This window comes from Juglans microcarpa x Juglans regia, chromosome 6D (genome assembly GCF_004785595.1).
Source record: "Juglans microcarpa x Juglans regia isolate MS1-56 chromosome 6D, Jm3101_v1.0, whole genome shotgun sequence".
NCBI lineage: Eukaryota > Viridiplantae > Streptophyta > Magnoliopsida > Fagales > Juglandaceae > Juglans > Juglans microcarpa x Juglans regia.
Window position 1 is genome coordinate 4,158,399 of NC_054604.1, and position 13,214 is coordinate 4,171,612.

Below are 13,214 nucleotides of genomic sequence, written 5' to 3' on the forward strand. Positions count from 1 at the left end.
TCTGGATGTGTATGTATGTCAAGTTTTCTTGCAGAGGTAAATTCTTTATATTTCGATTGCAAAACTGCAAGTCTCAGAGAAACAGATGCAGGAAAGAAGTAGATCTTATTTTTATTAACATCTTCAGGTATATGAATAAAGATATCTGATTATAGTATCAACAAAATCTTAAAGCAATTGTATAAATTACAATCTCTCTCTCTCTCTCTCTCTCTCACTGTTTTTAGCTATCTACTCGACATGATCTTGGAATAAGGATCCAAATCTTCAAAGCATCTTTCATAACAATGCTCACTATAATTTGTGAGTTGACTTCTAATCCGGCAATGCTTTGCTGGTCCAACTCTTGGTTCTTGTGAGCCAAATCCGTGACACATGAAAAATCTTCTTCCATATCTACAACATGCACTCCAACAACTCCTTTTACATATGTGTGTGTGTGTATGAAGTACTAGTTATTAAAATGTTCACGATTTTATTGTATTTAGAATAAAGATTCAGAGAATATTTCGATAACTCTATCAAACATACATAAATAAATTATATTATAAGAAGAAGAAGAGAGAGATGAAAGTTGAAAGTTGAATAAAATATTGTTAGAATATTATTTTTTAATATTATTATTGTTTTGGGATTTGAAAAAGTTGAATTGTTTATTATATTTTGTGTGAGAATTTGAGAGAGTTGTAAAGATGAGATGAGATGAAACCGTTTCTATATCCAAACGGGCGTTAGCCATTAAGGATGCATTGCTTTTATAGATGGGTCTTTCTGCTTCATCTGAAATCCAGTCTCCACAGTAAGAAGAAGATTTGATTAATCCAAAACATTAAGTACTTTACTATCAAGAAAAATGTTTATGAACATCATCATGAGATTGTCTAGAGTGCATGGATGAATTTTCGTTGACTTTTTGTTTATTCATTTAGCAAAAGTATATTTGCGTATTCATTTATTGTCACACCTAGTACACAACAGCCTATTACATGAGCGAATATAAAAAGTATTTTTATGATATAACTTTTCCAATAACAGTAGTAGATTCAACATTAATTAATATATTTAGCCACTATCTAATAAATAGCATAACTTATTCATTTATCTATTGCAGAGATAAAAGCAAAAGAGAAAGACCGAATTGATACAAGCTAGAAACCAATCAAAATATGCAAAAGCATTACAGCACCTTGATGATGGATCACTCAAACTAAAACCAGTTAATTTGCATCAAGTTAGTTAGGTCCTGCTTGTTTGAAGAACCAGTCCAGTCCTGTGGAACAAGAACAAGAACATGGCCATTGGTAATTAAAGAAAGTTGTCAAAGAATGACAAGGTCTTTTGGCAGTACTCATCAAGTTTTTGTAGGCTGAAACCAGTAAGCATAAAACAGGTTTAAATTGACTCTTACAATCCGGTTAATATGAAAATAACTTAATTTCTAATGTAAAACATAAATATCTTACCAAAACAAGAAGCTCGGAATTTCTAGATATATATCTCTGTATGTGTGTGTGTGTGTATATTAGAATCATATTATATTGAATTTAACTAAGATCTTCTAAAGATGCAATAAATATTAAAGAGAAAAAAAATCTAAACCTTTAATTTAGCAAAAAAAAAAAATATATATATATATCTATCTAGGATTTGAAGAACTCCTACATATAGTTATAGATCGAACAACTAGCAGAGCATTAACTATAAAAGGCAGAGGTTGATAGGGAGGGGACAGGGGGAGTTCTGTCCAAAAGAGATGACAAAGAGTGTCCCACATACATACAAAAATATGTAATCTCGGGGACACCTGGTGTCATCTCTCTTGCGACAGAGCTCCACCATATAAACCCTCATTTCATTTATCTAAGCTTTGCATGGCTTTAGCAGTCTCAAACACAGCTGAAAGAGAAGTGTTGTGGGTACAACAGCATGGACTTTAGAATGAATGGCAAAGTGTTTCTGAGAGGATTACTACTGCTACTAGTAGTGTGTTGGAAAAGGAGTTTTTGGTGGCCTCATTTGCTGAGCTTAAGCTTCTATATATAGACGATATTCCTACAGAGAATCAGCATCTAATTAAATAACTGAAAAATGGAATAGTACTGAAATGGGAATGAAACAAAAATCTCCCATTTGTTTTAGCAATAAAGTCATTCATTTCTCATTCATTTCTGCTTGCTTCTTTTTTTTTTTTTTTTTTTTTTTTTTTAAGAAGAGGACGGTACCCAAATTTTATTGAAAAACCCTCGCTTGTGCCGGAGTAAAACTGTGGTTAAAACCAGACAGATTTTCTGCTTGCTTATTTTCACTCCTGCGGCTGCCAACATCCTTTGTGGATTTGTATCCCATGCGGAAAGATGATCTTGCTAATGATGGTGATTAAGAATGGTGGAAAGTATTAAGAAAATATCCAATGGGAAACTCACAAATCAGGAACAAACAAAGAGTTGGCTTGCTGGTTCTGTTAATCAAATCAAATATAGAACCCATTTTGGAATATTCTTCCCCCTTGATTTAAAGATTTTTTTATTGCTTTTTCATTCATTCTCTCACTGCATATAGTTTTTTTAATAATATCTTAGGTAGCAGTTATTCAAAAGATAAATAAGTAGGATCTCTAGTATCTCTTACATATATCTTTCACTTTTGCTTCTTACACGGCATGAAAGTCTCTAGAACTATGTCAATTATCAACTCAGAAATGCTTATTGCTTAAGACATTAAACTACTAGATCTTGCTTTTAACAATGTCAATAACAGTACTTCTTCATGGAGTGGTGCCACAGTACCTAAGAATTAGCTCGAATGAAGAAAGGGAAGGGTCTAGGTTTGAGTTTTCTCACACAGCATTAATATGATCAGACGCATCTGTTGGAAAAGGATCAAGTTTAATGTTGTTCATGCAGTAATAAAAGTAGTAGTCATGTTGTATCTCTAACCGCGCAATACTGCTCTCTGCGACTGCTCTAAAAACAGGTTCGAATGCCATGAAAGACGGGAGTATATTTTTATCAACACCAATTAATTTTTAGATAGATTAGCTTCTCAAACTTATTAAGTTGTATTAGTGCCAAAGAGTTATGGATTCAAATTATAAAGCGTTATCATGCATCTAGGAGAGATTGTTGGGTCATCATGCAATAAAAGAACCTTTTTATAAATTATGGATAACTGAAAGCATTCCCATCACACTGATATTCTCATGAATACGATGATATCTCCTCCCACAGCAGGCTTTGCAAATTAATCAAAACCATTTATAATTTGCATTTTCTGCTACATACAATTTGTGTATAAAAAACGTGAGAGATCCTTTAAAGTACATCAACCCAAGCATGCACAGTGAGCAGGAAGAGGCAGCCATTTTCATGAGCAAAGTAGAAAGGAACCATGATTCTCAATTTTATAAACACACTTGATTTCTTTTAACAAATGCTTTGTTTTGGTGATCTAATTTATAATATTATTGTAGATGCAAAAGTTTGGTTAGGACTAGGTGATTAAGATGATAGTTTCATCTTATTTTTGATTTTGTAATTTGGATGAATGTAAAACACTTTGACTTTATTTATAACTATTTTGATTTTATCTAGAAGTTGTTAGGAAGTGTTTTAAATAAGTCAAGAGTGTAAAAATCGAGTTCTAAGAGTTTTAGTATTATTCAGAGAAGAGTTTGAATGAGAAACTGCTACTGCTAAAAAGATAAAGTGCTAGGTGTAAACATTCCGTCAACAGTTCATCGCGACAGAGACACTCCGTCAGCAAAATTCTATTACAATTTAAATTGCTTTTGTTTATTTAAAGGATCTACTAGTTAGGATTTGTAGAGATTTATGCCTCGTTTGTTTTCAAAGATTAGATGAGTTGAAATTAAAGTTAAAAAGTTGAATAAAATATTGTTAGAATATATTTTTTAATATTATTTTTGTTTTAAGATTTGAAAGAATTGAATTGTTTATTTTATTTTGTGTAAAATTTGAAAAATTTGTAATGATTAAATGAGAGGTTTTTAAAGTTTTGAATTTTAGTCTTAAAAGCAACCAGTTCTAGATATTTTTTAGTGTACTTTCAGTGTATATTTTAGGGAAAAAATTTCTTGAAGAATTTTACCTTTGCAGGAGAAAAAAGTCAAAAACATCAATTATATATGGAGCATTAGCTATTTTTCAACCTGTATTTGTTTTCAAGACATCATCATCCATCTGCTAAAAAGTCGTGTATGGTTCTAGAAACATGATTCTTGCCGTGTAGTAAATATACTCAACACGTCATTAGTATATAAATCGAAAAAAAATAAGAAAAATAAAAAGAACACAAGTCAACTAGGCACTTGTTTTGCTGACGACACGTACAATACGTCATGAATTGACGTAAGGAATATTAGAGTTCTGCTTTTTTGGGTTTTAATTATTATTATTTTTAATACGAAATTACATAGAAGTTTCGGTCAGGACTTGCTTGCAAGTTGCAAGATCATTTTATGACATATTAGCCACACTTTTGGCATTTGGAGCAAGTTTATTTGTTGCTTGGCTTCATTTACTTCTCTACATGCCTAGATGATTAATTTTGTAAATCTTAACCCAGAAAATAAGTTCTTTAACATCATCCAATATTGGGCCCTGTCGAAGAATCTCTGAGACACCATCATGATCAAGGCCTTTGAATTGGGAACCTCTAGGGCTGCCAAAGTTTCAATATCCGCATTTTCATCCTCCCTATCATTTATTTTAAAATGAATGACGATTTGAGAGCAAAATAAATTATTTTTGGTTTGAAAATCCTTGAATACATGGACATTGATTATGTTAACGCCGTGTTTCACATTTTGGTCAACGAGTTCAATGCACTTGCAATATGAGTGAAGACACATGGGTTGAACTTGGGCTGGAGCTTCTGTGTTATAGGCCTGGTGAGCGGAAAATAGAGACACCCAAAAGATTTTAATTTGAAATAGTTGGGTTTTTGTCCAAAAAGGATCTCAAAGGGTGATCTATTTTAAAGAAGAGGGGTGGGTTGATGGTTTATAAGGTAGGTGGCAGTATGGAAAGAATGAGGCCAATACGAGAGAGGAAGGTTGGCATCATGAAGTAAGGTAAGACCAGTCTCAACTAAGTGACGGTGACGACATTCAGAAATACTATTTTGTTGAGGTGTGTGAGGGGCAGTAGAGTAGCTGATACCATGGAGAGAGAGAAACGGTTTGGAACTGATATATTTGCCACTATTATCGAAATAGAGACTTTTAATTTTTGCTTGAAAACTTTTCTCAACAAGATTTTTGAATTGGGGAAAGATGGTCCTAAACAAGATTTTGCATTTATGGGATAGAACCACATATATTTTATATAATGGTCAATGAAAAGTAAATAATAACGAGAACCATCGAGACAAAGACAATGAGCAGGTCCCCACACATCAGTATAAATAAGATCAAGAGGAGCATGACTTTGAAAACTCGTGGACTAAAAAGGTTGTTGATGGACTTTATTAATAGAACAGGATGAACACAAAGAGTTCATTTTATTATTCATAGCAGGAAGAGAAAATATTTTGACAAGACGTTGGACAACTTTAAATGATGGATGTCCAAGATGTTTGTGCCACCCATCAAATGAGGTCTGTTCATGCACGTTGGCCACCATTTTTGAAGAGGAGCTCACCAGTGATCTCGAAAAAATGTAAACGTTGCTTACACATGCACCTCTTAGTAGGGTCGCCCCATGATCTGGTCCTTTACAAGAAAATGAGAAGTGTGAAAATCAACAAAAACATTATTTTGTGATGTGAAATGATGAACGAAAATTAAATTTTTACAAATATTTGGGACATAAAGAGTATCACGAAGAATAAATGTTTGTTTTGGTGAATTTAAAGTCAAGGAACCAATGTGTGAGATGGTCAAACCTGACCCATCACCAATAACAACTTCATCAATGCCATCATACTCAGACTGAATAGATAAATTTGCCAAGTCACCAGTAATATTGTGAGAAGTAGCGTAGTCAAAAGCCACTTCTGATCCTGTTGACTAGATGTAGTTGCACAGTTCACCCTGACTTCATATGAATGAAGCTGGGGATAAGACTTGGTTGTATGGCCCATTTGTTCACAAAATTAACATTTTGGCTGGTAACACTGCTGATTGGGCCGAGCGAGTGTATGGGAGTACCTTCGATTTTCTTTGTGCGGGCCTTGAGAGGTGTGATTCTAGCCTTGAGGCTGAGGAGGCCCACTGGCCTTATAATTTCCTTTTGATTGAGACCCACCAGAGGCACCATATTTGTCCTTGTTGCAGTGAGAATAGTTTGTAGAAGCTACGAGTTGTTGGGTTGTCAACTCCAAGCGCCACAGGTAGCTTCCATGCCCCACAAGAATGTCATGCAGTTCTTCGAAGGCCAAAGATGTTTCCCATGCACGAATCGGTGCTACAATTTCCTTGAAATCAGAACCCAGTCCATTAAGAATATAAAGGGTAAAATTATCATCAGATATGGGATGATCGATAAGGACGATTTCATCTACAAGGGCTTTCGTCACATGCAAATAATCAGTGATGGAACGAGTTCCTCACTGAATCAAGGTAAGTTCTTCCTTGAGTTGCATGGCTCAGGTTCTAGATTTATTGGCATACATATGACTGAGTTTCTTCCAAGCCTCATGGGAGGTTTTGGCAGTGATGATGAGGGGAGTAATGGTGGTGGAGGTTGAAGCCAGAATAACACTTAGGATTAATTTATCCTGACGAACCTAGTGAGTTTTATTTAACTAGGTGGAAGAGGTGCCGACAGGGAAGGGACACTGTGAAATTCCATTGACATAGTCAAGGAGATCATAGCCTATAAGGAGAGCTTCAAATTATGCTCTCCATTGAGGGAAGGTAGATGGTATCACTTTCTCATTGATTTGTGTAGAAATATTGAGGCCAATAAAGGCATTTTTAGTGGGTGATACGAGAAGAGTGTGTGGACGAAGGGTTGATATTTGGTCTGATAAGGAAGCCATCTTAGAGAAGAGGATCTGTTTGCTCATGAGAGTAGGGCTCTCTTGATACCATATAAAATTTTAAAAACACACGGTTTCAATGAAAAACAACACACACTTTTATTGACCTTTGAATCAAATATATACAAGTACAGGAACTGTTTTTGGTAACTACATATATACGGATACTAGAGTTGTGCAAGAATGCAATTTACAATAAATGAAAAAACAGATAGGATTCTATATTTGAGCATGATTCAGTTGACTTGGCATAATTGGAGCTTGATTCATTTTTCTTGACATAATTGTTGCAATCTTCCTTAATACACCATTCATCAAATAGTCTTCATTTATTGAGATACATTTCACTAATAAAAAAAGCATACCATGTCGTTTAAAGATGAAACAAGCAATATTAAATGAAACATACTCATAACATCGAAGAACAACACGACTGATCGTTGATTGGTTCAAGCTAGGTTAGGCGCATCCCACTTTCAAGTTCAAAGCTTTCAAGCCTAGGCCTCAATCATAGGTCCAAAGGAAGTTTCTTTCTATGAGATACAATGACATTGAAGGCTCCTCTTCTTCTCTATTTTTTTTTTTAAGTTTATCGGGGATAAACCATGACTAAAATCTAGCTAGGTTGCTCAAATACCATAAAAAAATCTCATTTAGCCAAATGGAAGGTTTCAAGTGTTTCGTGTGTCTGTGTGAGAGAGATATCAAAGAAAAAGTCAAAGATAGGTAGTTTCAAGTATATTGAGAGCAAAGAAAGCTACATAAATAATAAGAAAAAGATAAGCAAAGTGGTGAGAGAGTGTGTCGGGAATCAGGATGCTTGTTGCTCAAGGGGGTGGAGATGTGGGCTAGATCCCACACAATAAATGTTATATTCTTATTTTCTTACGACGCATGCCTTGTTTTACCCAAAATAAATATATACAGGAGAAGAGGGCCAAGATTAGCACAAGAGACCAGCCCAACAAACGATAAAGGATCAAGGTGGAATCATCTGTTAGTAATTTCCATTTTAGTTGGAAAATGAGTCTCATGTTTGTGGCAATAATAAGAGTATTGACATTGGACTTATCAAATGCTAACCAAGTCTAAATTTTGACTAAGTTTTCTCAAAATTGGCCGCATTGGACTAGCACTTCAACTCAAATTGTGAGCTACAATAAAAGGAAAAGCAAAGTCAAGTTTGGTGAGTTACTGTTCATCAACTAATTTTTTTTTTATTCCTATTTTCTCTTCCTTCACCCGCGTCTCCTTCTCTTCTTAAACTCCCACATTTCCTTCTTTTTTTCTCTTTGTTTTCACATCCTCTCTTCTTTCTCTGGGTGATTTGTAATTTTCCATGTAAAGAACTACTATGTTGGCAGATTTGCAATTCTTTGGGTGATTCGCATCCATTGTGTTGGTAGATTTGCAATTTTTTCATTTTCAATGTTGGTAGAAAATATGTTGGTAGGAACTGTTGGTGTGAGCTGTTAGAAACCAAATTAGGAAAGATACAGCTGTAGATGTAAATATAGATTAGCTGTTAGAAGCAAAGTTTTAAATTCCGTACTGTACCGGCCGGTACGGCCGAAATTTTTTGTTTCGGCCGTCCGGCCGGTATAGGTACTATACCTGTTCCGTACCGGCCGGTACCGGTCATACTGGCCTAAATTTCGGCCTGTATCGGCCTATATTTCGGCCGGTACCGGCCGATATTTCGGCCTGTGTTTCTTTTTTTTTCGTTTTTTCAAACTACAAGCTTATTTTTTAACCCTCAATTCAGACTAGACTATTTATAATTTATATATATATGTATTTGTATATAATTTATTTATATATAGACTATTATTTTAGAATATAATTTTTATATATATTTATATATATAATTTATTTATATATCGACTATCCCGAAATGCTATTTCGAAACAGTACCGGTACCGAAATATTTTGTTCTAGTACCTTGACCGGTACGGTGTCCGGTACGGTATTCAAAACATTGGTTAGAAGCCAACTGAGGAAAGATATAGCTATACATAGACGTAAAGCTAGAAATATCCCAGACAAGTATGACATGATCTTCCTAGATATTTGTATAGCCAAAAATAGAATTGCAAATTTCTATATATTTGTATTCTCTCAATGTAAAGCAGTGTGTGTGTGTGAAATATGAAAGGAAAAGAAAGTAAAGTTTCACATGGTATTAGAGCAAGGAATTCGATCCTTGGCTCCCTCCATCGAAAAACTCTAGCTTTCCTTGTTTGATCCATGCTTTCCAGCTATGGCCGACACCAGCGTTACCACCAACTCCGATGAACCTCCACCACATACCAACTCCATCCTCACCACCCTTACCAACCAAATGACTAATGCTTTATACAAAGTCCAGGTCTCAACTTCGACCACTGAAAACTCGACCGCTCTAATCAGCATCAAGTTGGATGGTTCCAACTACGCCTTTTGATCCCAGGTTGTCGAGATGTACATTTCTGGCAAAGAAAAACTGGGCTATATCAACGGTGATTGTCCACCACCGCCGTTGACAGATCCATCCTTTCGAAAATGGTATACCGATAATGCAATTGTCAAAGGATGGTTGATAGCCTCTATGGATCCGACACTCATTGGCAATTTCATCTGATTTCCCACCGCAAAATCGGTCTGGGATGCCATTGCTACAACTTATTTCGATGACAACGATACTTCTCAAGTCTACGAACTCCAGCGACGTGTGGCTTGCCTGCAACAAGCCGGTGGCTCCCTTGAGAAGTTCTACACCGAACTACAAGGACTTCGGCGGGAAATCGATTTCTACCGTCCGAATCTGATGGAATGCGCCATCGACATCCACCACTACAACAATCTACTCCAAGAGGATCGCGTTTACATCTTCCTCGACAGTCTTGATGATTGCCTTGACAACATCCGCAACGATGTGCTTCAGATGTGCCCATTTCCTTCCATCAAGCAAGCTTATGCTCATGTTCATAGGGAGGCTCTCCGGCAGGCAGTCATGAGCGCTAGCGACCCCAACAATACCTCCAGCGTGGTTCTGACCACCAAGGGGCTGAAATTGAGTTTAGCCACCTCACCTTCTGTTGTGGTCTTTAGCCAGCCCATTGGAAAATCCACTACAACATCTAAGTCACGGACTGTTCTTGATGGAACGAAATGCTCCCATTGTGGCAACCGGCGCCACACAAGTGAAAATTGTTTTTAAAAAATTGGCTATCCCGATTGGTGGTATGAGTTGCAGGTAAAGAAAAAGAAAGACTCGGCTGGTGCGGATGCGAACACGGGCAAGGTGGCTGTAGTGTCAGTTGAACCCCACCTTTTCTTGATTCCTCAGGCTAAGTCTTCCCAGGATACAAGACCCATCTCCAATATAGGTAACTGTGGTTCTGGTTTAGTTACCTCCTCTTTGATTGTGGTGCCTGACTCCTTGACTCTGGAGCCACTGACCAAATGACTTTTGCAGCTACCGATTTTACTACGACATCTCCACCGCGACGCACCAGTGTTTTAAATGCTAATGGGGTTATCTCTTCGGTCACAGGGGCTGGATCTGTGTATCTGTCTGCTTCTCTCTAATTGTTGAATAGGTTACTTGTACCATCACTTTAGTATAAATTACTGTCTGTTAGTCAAGTTACTACAAAATTAAATTGTGCTGTCCTAATTTATCCTACATTTTGTCTTCTTTATGACATTCTCACCAATGAGATAATTGGGCATCATACTAAAAGGGGGGCCTATACTACATGGAAGACGTCAGTGTGGGTCATGCTCATCACATAAAGAGTGATGGAAGGGAACGACAAATTTGGCTATGGCATCGCCGTTTGGGGCATCCAAATTTTGGTTATTTGAAACATCTACTACCTGATCTTTTTTATAATATGGTGCTGTCTGACCTTAAATGTAATACCTGCATTTTAGCTAAAAGTCACCGAACTTCTTATCCGCTGAGTATGAATAAAAGCACTATTCCCTTTGGTTTAGTTCACTCTATTGTGTGGGGTCCCTCCCTTATCTCTATTGGTTCTGGTGTTCGTTGGTTCGTCATTTTTGTTGATGACTGTACCCGTATGACTTGGCTTTACTTGATGAAACATAAAAATGAAGCTTTACACTTGTTTCAATCATTCCATGTGATGATCCAAACTCAGTTTTCAGCCAAGCTAGGAGTTCTTCGCTCTAATAATGGGGCCAATATGTTAATTAGCACTTCCGCACCTATTTCGAACACCAAGGACTCGTTCATGAGACATCGTGTCCTCAGACCCCTCAGCAAAATGGTGTAGCTGAGTAGAAGAACAGCCATATTCTCAAAACTGCATGAGCTTTACTACATGGAACTCATGTCCCGACTCGATACTGGTCTAATGCGGTGTCCATCGCCATGCATTTACTCAACAGACTACCCTCCAAAGTCTTAGATTTTAAGACTCTGCTCCAGGTTCTGGCGTCCCATCTCTCCCCACCCATAACCTTAATGCTCCATCCCCGAGTATTTAGGTGTGTGGCTTATGTGCATCTTCACAAAAATCAACAAACAAAACTGGATCACCATGTAAAAAATGTATTTCTACATGGTGACCTTGAAGAAGAGGTGTACATGGACCTTCCTACGGGCTACACGGCATCTACTAAAACCAGGGTCGTGTGCAAACTGTAACGAGCACTATATGGATTGAAACAATCACCTCGAGCGTGGTTTGGGCGATTTAGTCTGACAATAAGGAAATACGGGTTCAAGTAAAGCAACTCAGACCATACATTGTTCCTAAAGCACAAATTGGGCAAGGTAACCGTGTTAATAGTCTATGTGGATGACATGATTATCACAGGAGATGATGATGAAGAAATATCCATACTACTGAAGGAGTTGGCCACCGAATTTAAGATGAAGAACTTGGGAGGATTCAAGTACTTTCTGGAAATTGAAGTTGCCACGTCCAGACAAAGAATATTTCTTTCCCAAAGGAAGTATGTGTTGGATGTATTAACTGATGTAGGAATGTTGGAGTGCAGACCAGTGGATACTCCAATTGTTCAAAACCACAGACTTGGAGAATACTCAGATCAAGCACCAACGGATAAAGGGAGGTACCAAAGGTTAGTAGGCAAACTTATATACCTTTCACATACTCGTCCAGACATTGCATATGCTATAAGCGTAGTTAGCCAATTTGTGCAAAATCCTAGTGAAGATCACATGGATGTTGTAACCTAGATACTTGAAGTCCTCGCAGACTGGGCTGGAAATATCTCAGACAGAAGATCTACTTCAAGTTATTTTATGTTTGTTGGTGGGAATCTTGTTACATGGAGAAGTAAGAAACAAAAGGTGGTAACACTTTCCAGTGCCGAAGCAGAATTCCGTGGAATGGCAAAAGGGCTTTGTGAACTACTCTAGATCAAGAGACTACTTATTGAACTAGGCTTCGCCTCTACTTCAGAAATGGATCTCTTTTGTGACAACAAAGCTGCTATTGCAATGTCTCACAACCCAGTCCAACATGACCGTACAAAATATGTGGAAGTGGAACGACATTTTATCAAGAAAAACCTAGAAGCAAAAATAATTCGATTTCCATTTGTGAAGTTCGAAGACCAACTAGCAGACATACTCACAAAGGTGGTATCAAGCAAAGAGTTTCACAGCTCACTCAACAAGTTTTGCATCCAAGACTTGTATGCATCAACTTGAGAGGGAGTGTTAGCGTGAGCTATTAGAAACCAACTTAGGAAAGATACAACTGTAGATGTAAATATAGATTAGCTGTTAGATGCCAATTGAGGAAAGGTATAGTTTTATGTAGACGTAAAGCTAGAAACATCCCAGACAAGTATGACATGATCTTTCCTAAATATTTGTATAGCCAAAAATGGAATTGCAAGTTTCTATATATTTGTATTCTCTCAATGTAAAGCAGTGTGCTTGTGAAATACGAAAGTAAAGGAAAGGAAAGTTTGACAGAAACTTATGTAAAGAGGACATTTATTTTTTGTATTTAATCACAATAGTAAACTCTATTTTTCAGAATTTGCAAACTTTATATTTTGTATGGTCTATTTACAATTACGTCGTTATGGTCAAATTTGCAACCAACTTACATCTAGCCAACCTCATTATAAAGAAATTCTCTACAGGTTATGAACAAATTGGGTCAAGTAGTAGAGGGACAAATTATAGCTCCGATAGTTGGGAAACAATAATTTTTAGTAAA